The sequence below is a fragment of the Meles meles genome, chromosome 7, assembly GCF_922984935.1.
Source record: "Meles meles chromosome 7, mMelMel3.1 paternal haplotype, whole genome shotgun sequence".
Lineage (NCBI taxonomy): Eukaryota > Metazoa > Chordata > Mammalia > Carnivora > Mustelidae > Meles > Meles meles.
Genome location: NC_060072.1, coordinates 73,461,602 through 73,481,474, shown reverse-complemented (window position 1 = coordinate 73,481,474; position 19,873 = coordinate 73,461,602). Strand labels below are relative to the sequence as shown.

The 19,873-nt window shown below is 40.3% G+C and overlaps 2 protein-coding genes across 5 annotated transcripts in view; both read right to left on the bottom strand.

The window, feature by feature from the left end:
• LOC123946625 (cationic amino acid transporter 3-like) overlaps positions 1-19,873 on the bottom strand; it is a 245,849-nt gene that overhangs the window by 96,019 nt on the left and 129,957 nt on the right. The gene's annotated exons all lie outside the window — the stretch shown is intronic.
• Positions 1-19,873, bottom strand: part of LOC123946623 (cationic amino acid transporter 3-like) — a 31,612-nt gene that overhangs the window by 9,221 nt on the left and 2,518 nt on the right. Inside the window, exon 1 of one of the 4 annotated variants that reach the window (XM_046012208.1) lies at positions 15,435-15,472. The exons of the other annotated variants lie outside the window; for them this stretch is intronic. The gene's annotated coding sequence lies outside the window, so the exon portion shown is untranslated. Of the gene's footprint in view, positions 1-15,434; positions 15,473-19,873 lie in introns of those variants that run through there. 4 annotated transcript variants of the gene reach the window in all.

The following is a 19,873-nucleotide window of genomic DNA, read 5'->3' as shown; positions in this document are numbered from 1 at the left end:
GCCACTGGTTTCTGTGGTAGAGAGTTAATACTCCAGCCACTCAGGAAGTTGGCCTGTGACCTCTACTGAATAGCTTCAAAGATAGTGTGAGTATCAATTGCTTTGAAAGAAGTTTGATGAAGACTTGAGAGGAAGGCTAATGATGCCATTAAATAAGTGTTTTCAAGTTCTCAAAGTTTCAGAGACATGGACTGTAAATGCACCATCTCCAGAGATTATATTAATACTCTATATCCAAGCACAGTTCTTTCTTACTCCCAAAGTGTATAAATACTCTTGTCCTCCTTACAATTTCAAGACAAGAAGCTCCAGAGCCACCCAAACCAGTGGCTCCAAAACAAGCAAGGATGAAGTCTTTTGGATAGCTGGTGTTTCCCAGAGTTTCTGAGGTCCTAACTCAAGCAGCCCTGGATTCTGGTAAGAGACAATCTGGAATATAAGAATAGAGGCTTTGCATTCAGGGCAAGAGTTTGAAATAATCCTAAGTGTGGTGCATGTGTAACGAGCACCCCCATCATGGCAACAGTTCAGGAAAACAGGAAATGGTACACAGAATGAAAGCCACCATGGAGGGGTGCCTGGTTCAGTGGATTAAGCCGCTGCCTTCAGCTCAGGTCATGATCTCAAAGTCCTGGGATCGAGCCGCACATAGGGCTCTCTGCTCCGCAGGGAGCCTGCTTCCTCCTCTCTCTCTGCCTGCCTACTTGTGATCTCTCTCTGTCAAATAAATAAATAAAATCTTAAAAAAAAAAAGCCACCATGGAAACTGGGCCTGAGTCTCATATTCAAGGGAAAGAAATAGTTTACAAAATCAAATGAAACATGTAATTTTCCCATTATCTCTTTTTTGTGTGCCTTCTCTAGAAGAGTGTGTCCAAACATGGTCTGTCATTTATTAATTCAACAAATAAACTACACCCTATTTATTTAGTACTGTGGATAAAGTAAGGAAAAATAAAACCTCCTCCATGCATGTTGCTTATATTTTTGCAGTAGGAAGCAAACAAAAAACAAACAAACAAAAAACCCCACATTAGTTACAGGTTTATATATTGTGTTATTAGATTGGTAATCAGTGCTACAGAGAAAAGGAAAGCAAGCAAATTTTAGGATGTGCTCACAGTGGGTCCTGTGACTTTAAAATGGGTGGTCCAAGACAGACTCCCCTTAACATTGTTGTACAACTTTCACCACCAGCCATCTCCAGAACTTGTTCATCTTCTGCACCTGAAACTCTGTACCCATTGAGCAGTAGCTCCCCATTCTTCCCTCTCCACAGCCCCTTTCAAACACCATTCCATTTTGAGTCCCTATGAATTTGACTAATCAAGATAACATCACTTAAGTGGAATCATACAATATCATCTTTTTGTAACAGGCTTATTTCACTGGGCATAATGTCCATGTTGTAGCAGATATCAAAACATCCTTCCTCTTTAAGGCATAATATTATTCTATAGTCTGTATACCTCACATCCAGCTTATCTGTTTACCCACTGATGGCCATGCTGGTTATTATAACTATTGGCTGTTATGAATAATGCTGTTATGAATATGGTATGTAAATATCTTTTTGAGGCTCTGTTTTCAATTCCTTGGGATATATATCCAGAAGTAGGATTGCAGATCACATGGTAATTATATATGTAAGTTTTGAGAAGTCACATTACTGTTTTTCAACAGAGGCTGCCCATTTTAAATTCTCACCAGCAATGTACAAGCATCCCATTTTCTTCACCTCCTCTCCAACACTCATTATCCTCCCTTTTCTTAATAGCCACCATCCTAATGGGAATGAAGTGGCACTTGGCTGGTTTTGAGAAATAACAAGGAGTTCTGGGGGACCAGGACACAGTGAGTGATGGGAAAGCAGTAGGGAGTAAAGTCAGAGAGAAAGCAGGAACCCAGATCCTTCAAGAGGGTCTGAGAATCACTGTGAGGACTTTGCCTGTTACTCTGGGTGTGATGGAAGCCCTAGAGAAACTGAGAGTTTCACATGTTGTGTGTCGATTTTCATATTCATTTCATAAGATGATGACTGATTGCCTTAACTGAAGCTGCTCGTAGTCTAGATTATCTCCAAGCAGGACTCCATCACTTGAAAATCAAACAAAAGTCATTTTAGTGTCATTCACTACTTTAGGTTTTTCCCACTAGTATTGTGGATAATCAAGAACTGATATGGAGATAGTGCTTTTTTCTGGAACTTGGTGAAATTAAGGACTGCAAAGACACAGATAAGTAGACTCATAGAAAAGGGACAGAAACCATGTGAATCAGGCACTCTCAAGGGCAGAATTAAATAGATGAATACAGTCCCAAGCCCCAGATACCTCAGCAAGGACAGCCAGAAATATCTGAAATACTCAGAGCTAAAAAGAAATATATCCTCAAAGGGAAGCCTTAAAACATGTTTCTATGAAGCAAAAAATACCTCTCATAAGCTCACCTCTCTGGGCAACAGGGATGAAATCTTCAACATCCAAATAAGAAGTCCAAGGAGTTATATAGTTTCTCAACTACAAATAATCTGGCATGAATGGCTGCCTAACCAGCAAATACAAATATTATAAAATATACACTTATGTGTGTAGAGGGGGCTGGTCGGAGATAGAAGGTAGATGAGAGAATCATGGGGCTGTCCCTCCTGGGAAAGGAGGAGACATAAAAATGAATTTTCACTATGGCATTTTAGGACTCCAATGGCAGTTAGGGGAGGGAAGGATAGTAAAATCTAGAAACCAAAATAACTAATTTCTCTTAGCAAGGAAACAGGCCATGGATTTCTATTTTCTTTCAGCTGTTTCTTTACAGCTGAGGACCACGTTATTCATCCTCCACTCAACCCACCCTAGGGCAAATAGACTCAAGGTTTGCCTCACATCATATTCCTCTTCTTACTTCCCTTACTGTGGGCTCTTAATAGAGGTCTTGGGTTACATTCAACCTTCAAAGAGGTATTATAAAAACAGGACTATAATATAGGAGAAGGCTGCTCATTCTCCTGTCCTCAAGTAGAAAAATAATAGACCTAAGTAGCAGAAAAGTCTAATGTCATTCATCATTCATTCAATAAATAGTAAGCACTTTCTAAATGCCAGCCTACTGCTTGATGCTATATGTACACAATGGAGAGGAGAAAGATGTGTTCCCTGCCTACATGGTACTAATTATATTTAACAATGTTCTTATATAATATTCCTGCCCAAAATGTGTAACCTGAACTTAATGATAAAATTGATAAGTCTAGATTCATTCCTAGGTATCTTGTGATTTTTGAACATCAGTATTCTGAAAACTATAGAATACTTATGAAAGAAATTGAGGAGGACACAAAGAAATGGAAAAACAGTCCATGCTTGTGGACTAGAAGGAAAAACATTGTTAAAATGTCTATACATCCAAAGAAATCTACACATTGGATGCAATCCCTATAAAAAATACCACCGGGAAGAGGGGGAGGAGTCAAGATGGCGGAGAAGTAGCAGGATGAGACTACATCAGGTAACAGGAGATCAGCTAGATAGCTTATCTAAACATTGCAAACACCTACAAATTCAACAGGAGATCAAAAAGAAGAAGAACAGCAATTCTAGAAACAGAAAATCAACCACTTTCTGAAAGGTAGGACTGGTGGAGAAGTGAATCCAAAATGACGGGAAGATAGATTGCGGGCAGAGGGGCCAGCCTCTGACAAGCGGTGGAGCAACAGAGCACAAAATCAGGACTTTTAAAAGTCTGTTCCACTGAGGGACATCGCTCCAGAGGCTAAACCGGGGTGAAGCCCACGTGGGGTCAGCGTGACCCCAGGTCCCACAGGGTCACAGAAGGATCGGGGGTGTCAGAGTTTTGCAGAGCTTGAAGGTATTAGAAAAGGGAAGCTGGCTACAGAGACAGAACTGAGGACTGAGCTCTCAGCTCGGGGTTACCTTGAACCTGTCACAGGCTGGGTGAGCTTGGAGGATGGCTGGAGGCCAGGGTTACGGGAGTGATTGGGTGCTATTCTCTGGGGGCACACTGAGGAGTGGGGTCCCAGGTTCTCGGCTCCTCTGGGCCAGAGACTGAGAGGCCACCATTTTCATTCCCGTCCTCCAGAACTCTACGGAAAGCATTCAGGGAAAAAGAGCTCCCGAAAGTGAACCCAAGCTGATTACTTAGCCCGGCCTCTGGTAAGGGCGGTGTAATTCTGCCTCAGGCAAAGACACTTGAGAGTCACTACAACAGGCCCCTCCCCCAGAAGATCAACAAAAAATCCAGCCAGGACCAAGTTCACCTACCAAAGAGAGCAGGTTCAATACCAATAACAGCAGCGGAATTCCAGAGGAGGAGAAAGCAAAGCACGGAACTCATGGCTTTCTCCCCAGGATTCTTTAGTCTTCTTGTTAATTTAATTTTTTTTCAATTTTTTTTCTTCTTCTGCTAATTTTTTTAACTTTTACCCTTTTCTTATTTAACGTTTTTAAACTAGTTTATCGAATATATATATTTCCTTTCTTTTTTATATTTTTTATTTGTTTTCTTTTTTTAATTTTTTCTTTTCTCTTTCTGAACCTCTTTTATCCCCTTTCTCCCCCCGCCCCCATGATTTGGGGTCTCTTCTGATTTGGTTAAAGCACATTTTTCTGGGGTCTTGGCGACCCTTTTAGTATTTTACTTGCCCCTTCATATACTCTTATCTGGACAAAATTTTCCACAAGGAAAATTTCCACAAGGTGGAAAAATTCACGACAAAATAAAAGAACAAGAGGCAGTACCGAAGGCTAGGGACCTAATCAATACAGACATTGGTAATATGTCAGATCTAGAGTTCAGAATGATGATTCTCAAGGTTCTAGCCGGGCTCGAAAAAGGCATGGAAGATATTAGAGAAATCCTCTCTGGAGATATAAAAGCCCTTTCTGGAGAAATTAAAAAACTAAAATCTAACCAAGTTGAAATCAAAAAAGCTATTAATGACATGCAATCAAAAATGGAGGCTCTCACTGCTAGGATAAATGAAGCAGAAGAAAGAATTAGTGATATAGAACACCAAATGACAGAGAATAAAGAAGCTGAGCAAAAGAGGGACAAACAGCTACTGGACCATGAGGGGAGAATTCGAGAGATAATTGATACCATAAGACGAAAGAACATTAGAATAATTGGGATTCCGGAAGAAGAAGAAAGAGAGAGGGGAACAGAAGGTCTATTGGAGAGAATTTCCCTAATATGGCAAAGGGAACAAGCATCAAAATCCAGGAGGTGCAGAGAACCCCCCTCAAAATCACAAGAATAGGTCCACACCCCATCACCTAATAGTAAAATTTACAAGTCTTAGTGACAAAGAGAAAATCCTGAAAGCAGTCCGGGAAAAGAAGTCTGTAACATACAGTGATAAACATATTAGATTGGCAGCAGACTTATCCACAGAAACCTGGCAGGCCAGAAAGAGCTGGCATGATATATTCAGAGCACTAAATGAGAAAAACATGCAGCCAAGAATCTATATCCAGCTAGGCTATCATTGAAAATAGAAGGAGAGATAAAAAGCTTCCAGGACAAACAAAAACTGAAAGAATTTGCAAACACCAAACCAGCTCTACAGGAAATATTGAAAGGGGTCCTCTAAGCAAAGAGAGAGCCTACAAGTAGTAGATCAGAAAGAAACAGATACAATATACAGTAACAGTCACCTTACAGGCTAATAATGGCACTAAATTCATATCTCTCAATAGTTACCCTGAATGTTAATGGTCTAAATGCCCCAATCAAAAGATACAGGGTATCAGAATGGATAAAAAAACCAAAACCCATCTATATGTTGCCTACAAGAAAACCATTTTAGACCCAAAGACACTTCCAGATTTAAAGTGAAGGGGTGGAAAACAATTTACCATGCTAATGGGTATCAGAAGAAAGCTGGGGTGGCAATCCTTATATCAGATCAATTAGATTTTAAGCCAAAGACTACCATAAGAGATAAGGAAGGATACTGTATCATACTCAAAGGGTCTGTCCAACAAGAAGATCTAACAATTTTAAATATCTATGCCCCTAACATGGGAGCAGCCAACTCTATAAACCAATTAATAACAAAATCAAAGAAACATATCAATAATAATATAACAATAGTAGGGGACTTTAACACTCCCCTCACTGAAATGGACAGAACATCCACGCAAAAGATCAACAAGGAAATAAAGGCCTTAAATGACACACTGGACCAGATGGACATCACAGATATATTGAAAACATTTCATCCCAAAGCAACAGAATACACATTCTTCTCTAGTGCACATGGAACCTTCTCCAGAAAAGACCACATACTGGGTCCTAAATCAGGTCTCAACCGGTATCAAAAGATTAGGATCTTTCCCTGCATAATTTCAGAACACAATGCTCTGAAGCTAGAATTCAATCACAAGAGGAAATTTGGAAAGAATCCAAATGCATGGAGAATAAACAGAATCCTTCTAAAAACTGAATGGGTCAACCAGGAAATTAAAGAAGAACTGAAAAAATTCATGGAAACAAATGATAATGAAAACACAACAGTTCGAAATCAGTGGGACACAGCAAAGGCAGTCCTGAGAGGAAAATATATAGCAGTACAAGCCTTTCTCAAGAAACAAGAAAGGTCTCAAGTACACAACCTAACCCTACACGTAAAGGAGCTGGAGAAAGAACAAGAAAGAAACCCTAAACCCAGCAGGAGAAGAGAAATCATAAATATCAGAGCAGAAATCAATGAAATAGAAACTAAAAAAAAAAAAAAAATAGAAAAAATCAATGAAACTAGGAGCTGGTTCTTTGAAAAAATTAATAAGATTGATGAACCCCTGGCCAGACTTATCAAAAAGAAAAAAGAAAGGACCCAAATAAATAAAATCATGAATGAAAGAGAGAGATCACAACCAACACCAAAGAAATACAAACAATTATAAGAACATATTATGAGCAACTCTATGCCAACAAATTCGACAATCTGGAAGAAATGGATGAATTCCTAGAGACATATAAACTACCACAATTGAACCAAGAAGAAATAGAAAACCTGAACAGGCCCACAACCAGTAAGGAGATTGAAACAGTCATCAAAAATCTCCAAACAAACAAAAGCCCAGGGCCAGATGGCTTCCCAGGGGAATTCTACATTGAAAGAAGAAATAATTCCTATTCTGAAACTGTTCCAAAAAATAGAAATGGAAGGAAAACTTCCAAACTCATTGTATGAGGCCAGCATCACCTTGACCCCTAAACCAGACAAGGATCCCATCATAAAAGAGAACTACAGACCAATATCCTTGATGAACACAGATGCAAAAATTCTCACTAAAATACTAGCCAATAGGATTCAACAGTCCATTAAAAGGATTATTCACCACGACCAAGTGGGATTTATTCCAGGGCTGCAAGGTTGGTTCAACATCCGCAAATCAATCAGTGTGATACAACACATTAATAAAAGAAAGAACAAGAACCATATGATACTCTCAATAGATGCTGAAAAAGCATTTGACAAAGTACAGCATCCCTTCCTGATCAAAACTCTTCAAAGTGTAGGGATAGAGGGCACATACCTCAATATTATCAAAGCCATCTATGAAAAACCCACCACAAATATCATTCTCAGTGGAGAAAAACTGAGAGCTTTTCTGCTAAGGTCAGGAAGACAGCAGGGATGTCCACTATCACCACTGCTATTCAACATAGTACTAGAAGTCCTAGCCTCAGCAATCAGACAACAAAAGGAAATTAAAGGCATCCAAATCGGCAAAGAAGAAGTCAAACTATCACTCTTCACAGATGAAATGATACTATATGTGGAAAACCCAAAAGACTCTACTCCAAAACTGCTAGAACTTGTACAGGAATTCAGTAAAGTGTCAGGATATAAAATCAATGCACAGAACTCAGTTGCATTTCTGTACACCAACAACAAGACAGAAGAAAGAGAAATTAAGGAGTCAATCCCATTTACAATTGCACCCAAAACTATAAGATACCTAGGAATAAATGTAACCAAAGAGGTGAAGAATCTATATGCAGAAAACTATAAAGTACTCATGAAAGAAATTGAGGAAGACACAAAGAAATGGAAAAATGTTCCATGCTCCTGGATTGGAAGAATAAATATTGTGAAAATGTCGACGCTACCTAAAGCAATCTACACATTTAATGCAATCCCTCTCAGAATCCCACCCATTTTTTCCAAAGAAATGGAACAAATAATCCTAAAATTTATATGGAAGAGAAAAGACCTTGAATGGCCAAAGGAATATTGAAAAAGAAAGCCAAAGTGGGTGGCATCACAATTCCAGAGTTCAAGCTCTATTACAAAGCTGTCATCATCAAGACAACATGGTACTGGCAAAAAACTGACACATAGATCAATGGAACAGAAGAGAGAGCCCAGAAATAGACCCTCAACTCTATGGTCAACTAATCTTCGACAAAGCAGGGAAGAATGTCCAATGGAAAAGAGACAGCCTCTTCAATAAATGATGCTGGGAAAATTGGACAGCCACATGCAGAAAAATGAAATTGGACCACTTCCTTACACCACACACGAAAATAGACTCAAAATGGATGAAGGACCTCAATGTGAGAAAGGAATCCATCAAAATCCTTGAGGAGAATCCAGGCAGCAACCTCTTCGACCTCAGCTGCAGCAACATCTTCCTAGGAACATTGGCAAAGGCAAGGGAAGCAAGGGCAAAAATGAACTATTAGGATTTCATCAAGATCAAAACTTTTGCACAGCAAAGGAAACAGTTAACAAAACCAAAAGACAACTGACAGAATGGGAGAAGATATTTGCAAACGACATATCAGGTAAAGGGCTAGTATCCAAAATCTATAAGGAACTTAGCAAACTCAACACCCAAGGAACAAACAATCCAATCAAGAAATGGGCAGAAGACATGAACAGACATTTCTGCAAAGAAGACATCCAGATGGTCAACAGACACATGAAAAAGTGCTCCACATCACTCGGCATCAGGGAAATACAAATCAAAACCACAATGAGATACCACCTCACACCAGTCAGAATGGCTAAAATTAACAAGTCAGGAAATGACAGATGCTGGCGAGGGTGCAGAGAAAGGGGAACCTCCTACACTGTTGGTGGGAATGCAAGCTGGTGCAACCACTCTGGAAAACAGCATGGAGGTTCCTTAAAATGTTGAAAATAGAACTACCCTATGACCCAGCAATTGCACTACTGGGTATTTACCCTAAAGATACAAACGCAGTGATCCGAAGGGGCACGTGCACCCAAATGTTTATTGCAGCAATGTCTACAATAGCCAAACTATGGAAAGAACCTAGATGTCCATCAACAGATGAATGGATAAAGAAGATGTGGTATATATACACAATGGAATACTATGTAGCCATCAAAAGAAATGAAATCTTGACTTGCGCTAGGGGGAGTCAAGATGGCCGGGAAATAGGAGGAAGCGCTGTTTCAACCTGTACCCTAAAGTGAGCTGATTACCTACCAAAGAACTCTGGTCACCCATGAAATCAGCCTGAGATCAGAATTATACATGTCTGGATCTCTACAGGAGCAGAAGATGCCAATGGGCAGGGAAAGCAGAGTGGGAATGTCAGACTGATATCAGAAGATAAACAAAAGGGGGAGGAAGCCACCAAGGCGACCAATTTGTAAGTAATACCCCAGTACGAGGATGCCCTGTGTCTGGGGACCAGCATTAGCTTGGAGTCTGGTTGAAGGCACTCAAAAAAAAAAAAAAAAGATCAAAGGATCGCTGGGGGAAATTGTGGGAATCAGAGCGGTTAGGGACAGGGGCTTAAGTCCCCAGACATAGGAAAGCCTCCCCTGGTGCTGAGCCAGAGAGAGTGTGGTAGAGGAACCAGGTCTTGGTCCCTGAGCCGCCAGCACACCTGAGCCTCCAGCGCACCGGAGAACGCATGGGGTCTGGCTCCCGTGAGGGGATGGGAGCCTTGCCAAACGGCATTCCTGAAATGCGCACGTCCCACACCCTCCTCTGGGAGAGGTGCTCACAGGTGCTAGCCAGGAGCTCTGGCACCTGGAAAAACCAGCATTCCCAGCCCAGGTCAGTGGGAAAATCCCAGTGTGCGATCGATGCTTGGAACCTCTCTGGGGGTCTGTAGCTGCCCAGACAGCTGCCGCTGCTGTGGCACAAGGTACAAGGAGGGTACAAGGAGGAGATCCTGCATCCCCAGGGACTGTGACTCAGAACCTACTCTTCCAGCAGCTCTGCAGAGCATTCTGAGGCTTCTCTCTGAGAGGGAGGTCTGGGTGCAGTTTGCTCTCCTTTAAACCTCCAAAAACCATCAAAAGCTGTCAAGGCGAGAGAAAACAGATGAACAAACATAAAAACCTCGAGAACATAAGCCTGAAAAAACTGGTTTCCTCAGAGCCCACCCCCTTGAGGGGGGCGGGAGGACCTAACTCAGGGAATATCATTAACTGAAAACCCACGTGGCAGGCCCCTCCCCCAGAAAACCAACCAGGAAGGAAGGAAAAAAAAAAAAAAAGACAAGAGAACAACCACCACTACTTCATAAATACAACTTTTATTTTTAACTCTTTACCACTATTCTGGTTCATTTTTTATACATATAAATAATTTTTAAGCCTATTTACCATCACAGTGAGATATCCAGTACATCAAAATCCTTAATAACCTTCTAACCTGAACTTTTTGTTACATACACCGTGTTTTTCTTTTGCTTTTCCATTTTTTAAATTTTTTTTAAATTTTAATTTAGTTTAGTCTAGTTCATTCTTTTTTAATTTTTATTTTCTAATATACATATAGAGTTAAACTTCAAGGTAATCCCCTTTCCCCTATTAATGCCACCCCTATAGGCAAACCAATTTTTAATCCCCCTTTATCTTAGGAAAGTTGAGTCCCTTAACAAAGACATCAAGATACATCCAGGAAGAATCAAAATAACCTTCCTGGCCCACACTGAGAATTTATAACCATTCTCCCATGTTTTCCTTCTGCCAGTGTTTCTGTGTATTTGTGTTTGTCCTGATAGTATATAAATCTTATACTTGGGGTTCTTTTTGATGAGGTTCTTCCTTTTTTTTTTTTTGCTTATATATATATTTTTTTCTCTTGTCATATACTTTTATCAGTCTTTTTGTTTGTCTGCTTTTGTTTGTATACTTCATGAATCTTACATTGGGGCCCTTTTGGGCTGAGCCTTCTCTTTTATCTTCCCTTTTTTTCCTGTCTCTCTCTCCCTCTCTTTTTTTCTTTTTTTTCTCTATTTCTTTTTCTTTTCTTTTATCTCTCATTTGGGAGGGAAACCTGATTGCACAGAAGCATTCCAGGGTGCACCTTGACTGCACCACAGTCGATACATCCATCTGCATCCATTCAGTCATCTCTTACCAAAATGACTAGGAGGAGGAATGCCCAACAGAAGAAAAATACAGAGGATGGACCCTCTGCAACAGAGCTAATGGCTATTGACATAGACAATATGTTGGAAAAGGAATTCAGGCTAACAATTATCCAGGCAATAGCTAGGTTGGAGAAAGCCATGAATGACCAAATGGAATTGATTAGGGCAGAACTGAAAGCCACCAGGGATGATGTTCAAAATGCTCTCAATGAATTCCAAGCAGTCTAAATTCTCTAAAATCTAGGGTAACTGAGATAGAAGATAGAATTAGTGATCTGGAGGACAAACAGAGAGAAAGGATCAGGAGAAAGCCTGGAACAAATAGCTCAGAAGCCATGAAAACAAAATCAGGAAAATAAATGATGCCATGAAATGTTCCAACATCAGAATTATTGGAATCCCTGAAGGGGAGGAGAAATAAAGAAGTCTAGAAGATATAGAGGAACAAGTTGTCTATGAAAATTTTCCCAATCTCACGAATGGAAACAATGTTCATGTACTAGAGGCAGAGCAGTTTCCCCCAAAGATTTTAGATTCTCAAAACTCCTCATGACACCTGACAGTTAGAATGAAGAATTACAATTCTAGACAGACCCTCTTAAAAGCAGCTAGGACAAAGAAGCTCCTTACATACAGAGGAAAGCCCATTAGAATAATGTCAGACCTGTCCACAGAGACCTGGTAAGCCAGGAAGGGCTGGCAAAATATATTCAGAGTACTAAATGAGAAGAATATGCAGCCAAAAATACTTTATCCAGCAAGCCTGACATTCAAAATGGATGGAGAGATAAAGAGTTTCCAAGACTGGCAATGCTTAAAAGACTATGCAACCATCAAGCTGACACTGCAGGAAAGATTAAGGGGGTTCTGTAAAAGAGAAAAAATCCTAAGAATATCATTGAACAGAAATATAAAGACAATCTACAGACAGAAAGACTTCAAAGGTAACACGACGTCAATAAGAACGTATCTATCAATAATCACTCTCAATGTGAATGTCCTACATGCACCCATAAAATGACACAGGGTTGCAGATCGACAGGACACATCCATATGTTGTCTATAAGAGACCCATTTTGAACCTAAGGATACACCCAGACTGAAAGTGAAGGGATGGAGAAGCATCTTTCATGCCAATGGGCCTCAAAAGAAGGCTGGGGTAGCGATTCTCACAGCAGATAAATTAGATTTTAAACTAAAGACTGTAGTCAGAGATACAGAAGGACACTACATAATTCTTTTTTTTTTAAGACTTTATTTATTTGACAGAGATCACAAGTAGGCAGAGAGGCAGGCAGAGAGAGAGAGGAAGGGACGGAGGCTCCCTGCTGAGTGGAGAGCCCAATGCGGGGCTCGATCTCAGGACTCTGAGATCAACACCTGAGTCAAAGGCAGAGGCTTTAACCCACTGAGCCACCCAGGCGCCCCAGGACACTACATAATTCTTAAAGGGACTATCCACCAAGATGATCTAACAATTGTAAATATCTACGCCACCAATATGGGAGCAGCCAATTACATAAGAAAATTATTAATCAAGATAAAGAGTCATATTGATATGAATACATTAATAGTCAGAGATCTTAATACGCCTCTCTCATCTCAGTAATAGATCATCGACACAGAAAATCAATAAAGAAATAAGAGCATTGAATGAAACATTGGAACAGATGGACCTCATAGACATATAGAGAATATTCCACCCTAAAACAACAGAATACTCATTCTTCTCAAGTGCACATGGAACCTTCTCCAGAATAGACCACATACTGGGTCACAAAGCAGGACTCAACGGATACCAAAAGACTGACATTATTCCCTGCATATTCTCAGATCACAATGCTTTGAAACTGAAGCTCAATCACAAGGAAAAGTTTGGAAGGAACTCAAACACCTGGAAGCTAAAGACCACCTTGCTTAAGAATGCTTGGATCAACCAGGAGATCAAAGAAAAACAAACAATTCATGGAAACCAATGAGAATGAAGACACTTTGGTCCAAAACCTATGGGATACAGCAAAGGCGGTTCTAAGGGGGAAATACATAGCCATCCAAGCCTCCCTCAAAAAAATTGAAAAATCCAGAATACACCAGCTGTCTCTACACCTTAAAGAACTGGAGAATCAACAACAAATCAAACCAACTCCACAGGAAAGAAGGGAAATAATCAAGATTAGAACAGAGATCAATGAGGTAGAAACCAGAGATACAGTAGAATGTATCAATGAAACTAGAAGCTGGTTTTTTGAAAGAATCAATAAGATCGATAAACCACTGGCCACACTAATCCAAAAGAAAATAGAGAAAGCCCAAATTAACAAAATTATGAATGAAAAGGGAGAGATCACAATGAACACCAAGGAAATAGAAACAATCATCAGAAATTATTACCAACAGTTATATGCCAATAAGCTAAGCAACCTAGATGAAATGGATGCATTCCTGGAAAACTATAAACTCCCAAAATTGAACCAGGAAGAAGTCGACAACTGAATAGACCAATATCTAGTAACGAGATTGAAGCAATGATCAAAAACCTCCCAAAAAATAAGAGCCCAGGACCTGACGGATTCCTTGGAGAATTCTACCAAACTTTCAAAGAAGAAATAACACCAATTTTCCTGAAGCTGTTTCAAAAAATTGAAGCAGAAGGAAAATTTCCAGACTCTTTTTATGAAGCCAGCACTACCCTGATCCCCAAACCAGGCAAAGGCCTTACCAAAAAGGAGAATTTCAGACCAATATCACTGATGAATATGGATGCTAAGATTCTCAACAAGATCCTAGCAAATAGGATCCAGCAGCACAATAAAAAGATCATCCACCATGACCAGGTGGGATTCATCTCTAGGTTACAAGGATGGTTCAGCATTCGCAAATCAATCAGTGTGATAGAACAAATCAATAAGAGAAGAGAGAAGAACCATATGGTCCTCTCAATTGATGCAGAAAAAGCATTTGACAAACTCCAGCATCTGTTCCTGATTAAAACGCTTCAAAGTATAGGGATAGAGGGAACATTCCTGAACTTCATAAAATCTATCTATGAAAGACCCAAAGCAAATATCATCCTCAATGGGAAAAAGCTTGCAGCCTTCCCTTGAGATCAGGAACATGACAAGGATGGCCACTCTCACCACTCTTGTTCAACATAGTATTAGAAGTCCTAGCAACGGCAATCAGACAACAAAGAGAAATAAAAGGTATCCAAATTGGCAAGGAAAAAGTCAAACTCTCTCTCTTCGCAGATGACATGATTCTTTATATGGAAAACCCCAAAGACTCCACCCCCAAACTACTAGAACTCATACAGCAATTCAGTAACGTGGCAGGATACTAAGTCAATGTACAGAAATCAGTGGCTTTCTTATACACTAACAATGAAAATACAGAAAGGGAAATTAGAGAATTGATTCCATTTACTATAACATCAAGAACCATAAGATACCTGGGAATAAACCTAACCAAAGAGGAAAAGGATCTGTACTCGAAGAACTACAGAACACTCATGAAAGAAATTGAAGAAGACGCAAAAAGATGGAAGACTGTTCCATGCTCTTGGATCAGAAGAATAAAGATCGTTAAAATGTCTATACTGCCTAGAGCAATCTATACTTTTAATGCCATTTCTATCAACATTCCACCGGTATTTTTCAAAGAGCTGGAACAAATAGTCCTAAAGCTTGTATTGAATCAGAAGAGACCCCGAATTACTAAGGAAATGTTGAAAAACAATAACAAAACTGGCGGCATCACGTTACCTGATTTCAAACTTTACTACAAAGCTGTGATCACCCAAGACAGCGTGGTACTGGCATAGAAACAGACATATAGACCAGTAGAACAGAGTAGAGAGCCCAGATATGGACCTTCAACTCTATGGTCAAATAATCTTCAACAAAACAGGAAAAAATATACAGTGGAAGGAAGACAGTCTCTTCAATAAATGGTTCTGGGAAAACTGGACAGCTATATGTAGAAGAATGAAACTCGACCATTCTCTTACACTGTACACAAAGATAAACTCAAAATGGATAAAATACCTTAACATGAGACAGGAATCCATCAGAATCCTAGAGGAGAACATAGGCAGTAACCTCTTCGATACCAGCCACAGCAACTTCTTTCAAGATATGTCTCCAAAGGCAAAGGAAACAAAAGCAAAAATGAACTTTTGGGACTTCATCAAGATCAAAAGCTTCTGCACAGCTAAGGAAACAGTAAACAAAACAAAAAGGCAACCCACGGAATGGGAGAAGATATTTGCAAATGACAGTACCAACAAAAGGTTGATATCCAGGATCTATAAAGAACTCCTCAAACTCAACACACACAAAACAGATAATCATATCAAAAAATGGGCAGAAGATATGAACAGACACTTCTCCAATGAAGACATACAAATGGCTATCAGACACATGAAAAAATGCTCATTATCACTAGCCATCAGGGAGGTTCAAATTAAACCACATTGAGATATCACCTTACATCAGTTAGAATGGCCAAAATTAGCAAGACAGGAAACAACGTGTGTTGGAGAGGATGTGGAGAAAGGGGAACCCTCTTCCACTGTTGCTGGGAATGCAAGTTGGTGCAGCCACTTTGGAGAGCAGAGTGGAGATTCCTCAAGAAATTGAAAATAGACTTCCCTATGACCCTGCAATTGCACTGCTGAGTATTTACCCCAAAGATACAGATGTAATGAAAAGAAGAGCCATCTGTACCTCAATGTTTATAGCAGCAATGGCCACAGTTGCCAAATTGTGGAAAGAACCAAGATGCCCTTCAATGGACCAATGGATAAGGAAGATGTGGTCCATGTACTCGATGGAGTATTATGCCTCCATCAGAAAGGATGAATACCAACTTTTGTAGCAACATGGACAGGACTGGAAGAGATTATGCTGAGTGAAATAAGTCAAGCAGAAAGAGTCAAGTATTATATGGCTTCACTTATTTGTGGAGCATAACAAAGAACATGGAGGACATGGGAGATGGAGAGGAGAAGGGAATTGAGGGAAATTGGAAGTGGAGATGAGAGACTATGGACTCTGAAAAACAATCTGACGATTTTGAAGGGGCGGGGGTGGGAGGTTGGGGAACCAGGTGGTGGGTAAGAGGGAGGGCACGTATTGCATGGAGCACTGGGTGTGGTGCAAAAACAATGAATACTGTTACGCTGAAAATAAATAAATAAATAAATAAATAAATAAATAAATAAATAAATAAAATTTTAAAAAAAGAAATGAATTCTTGCCATTTGCGATGACGTGGATGGAACTATAGGGTATGCTTAGTGAAATAAGTCAGTTGGAGAAAGACAACTATCATGTGATCTCCCTGATATGAGGAAGTGGAGATACAACATGGGGGCTTAGGGGGGTAGGAGAAGAATAAATGAAACAAGATGGGATTGGGAGGGAGACAAAACATAAGTGACTCTTAATCTCACAAAACTAACTGAGGGTTGCTTGTGGGAAGGGAGTTGGGAGAAGGGGAGTGGGGTTATGGACATTGGGGAGGGTATGTGCTATAGTGAGTTCTGTGAAGTGTGTAAACCTGGCGATTCACAGACCTGTACCCCTGGGGACAAAAATACATAATATGTTTATAAAAAAAATACCACCAGCATTTTTCACAGAACTAGAACAAAGAATCCTAAATTGTGTATGGAACCACAAAAGACCAGTAGCCATCAGAGAGTGCTCCCCTACCTTGAAATACAATAAAGCCCTATCACATTCTTCTGACTATGACAGTGCCGCACACAACTGGAGTGACCTTCTGGAAAATGACACTTTCCTCAACTCTCAAAAAGACACACACAGACACACACTCACTCAAAACTACTCCCAAACACGCAGTGTCCAGCTCTCTATCAAATCCAAACATCAAAGATTGTATTTCTAAGTCTTTCTTTTCATTTTTACACCACTTTTTCTGTGACTCCTGCCTGAACAGGACAAATCTTTTCCCACACATGCAAATCTTGCTGGCATAAACATCAGCCCTCACACAGACTGTCCCTCTCTCCCTAAAAACACTCTTTTCAAACCCTGTTCAACATGACACTACTTCCAGAAATGGCTTGGTCACACCTACAGATAGGATTGGATCTCTCCAGTATGTTCCACTTGCCCCCTGCTCTCCCCTCACTAATGTCCAGTGGCAGAATTCAGGGCTAGAGCTCTGCACTGGGAGAGATCCAGGTTAGAGAGGAGGGCAGGAGTAGGAGGTGGTGAGTGAAGCCTGGGAGCAGAGTTTCTACCTGATGATGCTTCCAGCTTGCCTTTCCTTCCCCAGCTGAAGCCTAGGGTACAAAGAGTTAACTGGCCACAGCTAAGGAAGTACCTCCAGGGGGTTTACAGGCCAGTTTGGCAAAGTCAGAGTCTGACACAAGAACTGAAATCCAAGTCTCTTTCACCACAACAAAGTGGAAGCACAAGGGAAGTAACCCAAGGCAGCCTAGACAAAGTGCACTATCTGTGATGTTTGTGATTTGCTCCAGTGTCACGCTCTTGATGTGTGACAAATGAACAGACAGACAATGTGGAGTTTTATTCCTTTCACTGCTTTACTTTATTTGGAAAACAGACTACCTACTGCTTTGACATTGGGCGACATGACGTGGTTCTCCACTGCAATAACTACAAGTAAGGTTCGTCTGCAGAAGGGAGAGTGGGACAATAGTGAAAGGATTGAATGGGTGTAGAATAAGATTTCACTTTTCTCAGGAGGATAGGGAAGTATGCTTGTAGTGTAAACTCCCAGAGAAAAGGTGTTTCTGTATTTGCTACCATTTTGCCTGCACTGTCTGTAATAACTACACCATCTAAACAGAGAAATTGGATGGTCTATCAAGTAGAAACCACTCAAGTTTCTAAGTGACAAGGACTGGATTCAATCTGTTAAAATTCAGATTTCAACTAAGTATAAATGAATACAAAGGAAAATTCAGGAACTATGGAGAGTCTTTATGCAAAAGAACTCAAGCAAAAGCACCATTTCTCTTCCCTAATCTATCAACACCACCACCATTACCCCCAAATCATCACACACTCAGTTACACACAGTGCAAGAAGGTGGTGGCAAAACAGAATTGTCCTCTCTGGGAACTTAAAATTTAGTGCTTTGTGAATACCTCCCCCACCTATCCAAATAAGTAAAAGATACATAAACTGTGAAACACGAAGGACATTCTTAAGTAAGAAATGAAGAGTCAAGGCAAGGGCATGTCAAGGTCCCACATGGCTTACTGGCTGTCGAAAGGTAAGAGAACTAAGGATCATATTTTCCATTGTTGGCAAGACTAGTAAAAATCTGTGCACTGTGGGTCAGTCTGAGAAGTCTGCATGGAAGAGGAAGGAAATACCCCACCAAGACATTGTGAATAACTGTTTCCTCAGAAAACATCAGTTCAAGCAGTATCTTCAGCTTGGTCATGATCCAAAAAGTAGAGCCTCTTTAAGTCTTCCTGCCATGCCCCCCACCAAAAACACAAAACAAACTCCACCACACTTCAAGCCAGCAAATCCAGTTTGCCAGCTAGTCCTATCCAATTACATATTTGCTACAGATATGAATACAGATCAGTATTCTAATAAATAATATTAATAATAATGACAGTAATAATAATTCTAAGTACCGGTCTGTGCAGAAAAGGAAGAGAGAAACCATTGCAGTAATAATAAATACCTAACTTTCCTCTTAGAGAAAGAGAAGTAAAGGTCAGATAACTGTCAAGAAAGGTTGAAAAAAAGCTGAAGTAACCAAATTCAGCTCATGCTAAAGAAAATAAATATCTTAACTTATTTCCCAGGAGTCTTCAGGAAACAAACTCCCCAAACAGATCAATTACCAGGCATCCTCCCACCTAAGACCTACTTTGGACTATATTCTGTTTGTATGTTACTTGGAAAAATTCTTTGTCTGCCTTTCTAAAATAAAACTCCTTAGACTAGAACCTGTTTCATGTTCTCTCCACGAAGCTAGAAATCCAAATTCTACAAATAATACTTACTAGGTGCAACCAAGCCTTTAATGGGAAGGGATGGCAGCCCCCAAACTGTCTGCCCATTAGATCAAGAGGAAACACAGCCACCTCCTCCAACTCACCTACCTACCTTTCCACCTCTACGACTACCCTCTCAAATCTCATCCGAGTCTGGCAGAGGCTGAATGCCAAGTCACTAAAAACCCATCATGAGGGAGACAAACATGCTCCACACCAACTGTATGTAGACCAAATCCATCCACCCAATGTAGATCAAAATCAATGTAGATGTAGAGCCAAACATTTTCTTCGCCCTACAAAATCATAGGAAGGCCCTGCTGGCAGCATCAGTAGGCTAGCATCCTTGCACCGCTATTGAGTAAGCAATCAGATAGCCAGAGGTTCTCTAGAGGCTGTATAGACTTCATATTATCCAGTATCATTCTGGGATGTTACGAACAGGTGCCTTATCTCAGTCCTTCTCGGATA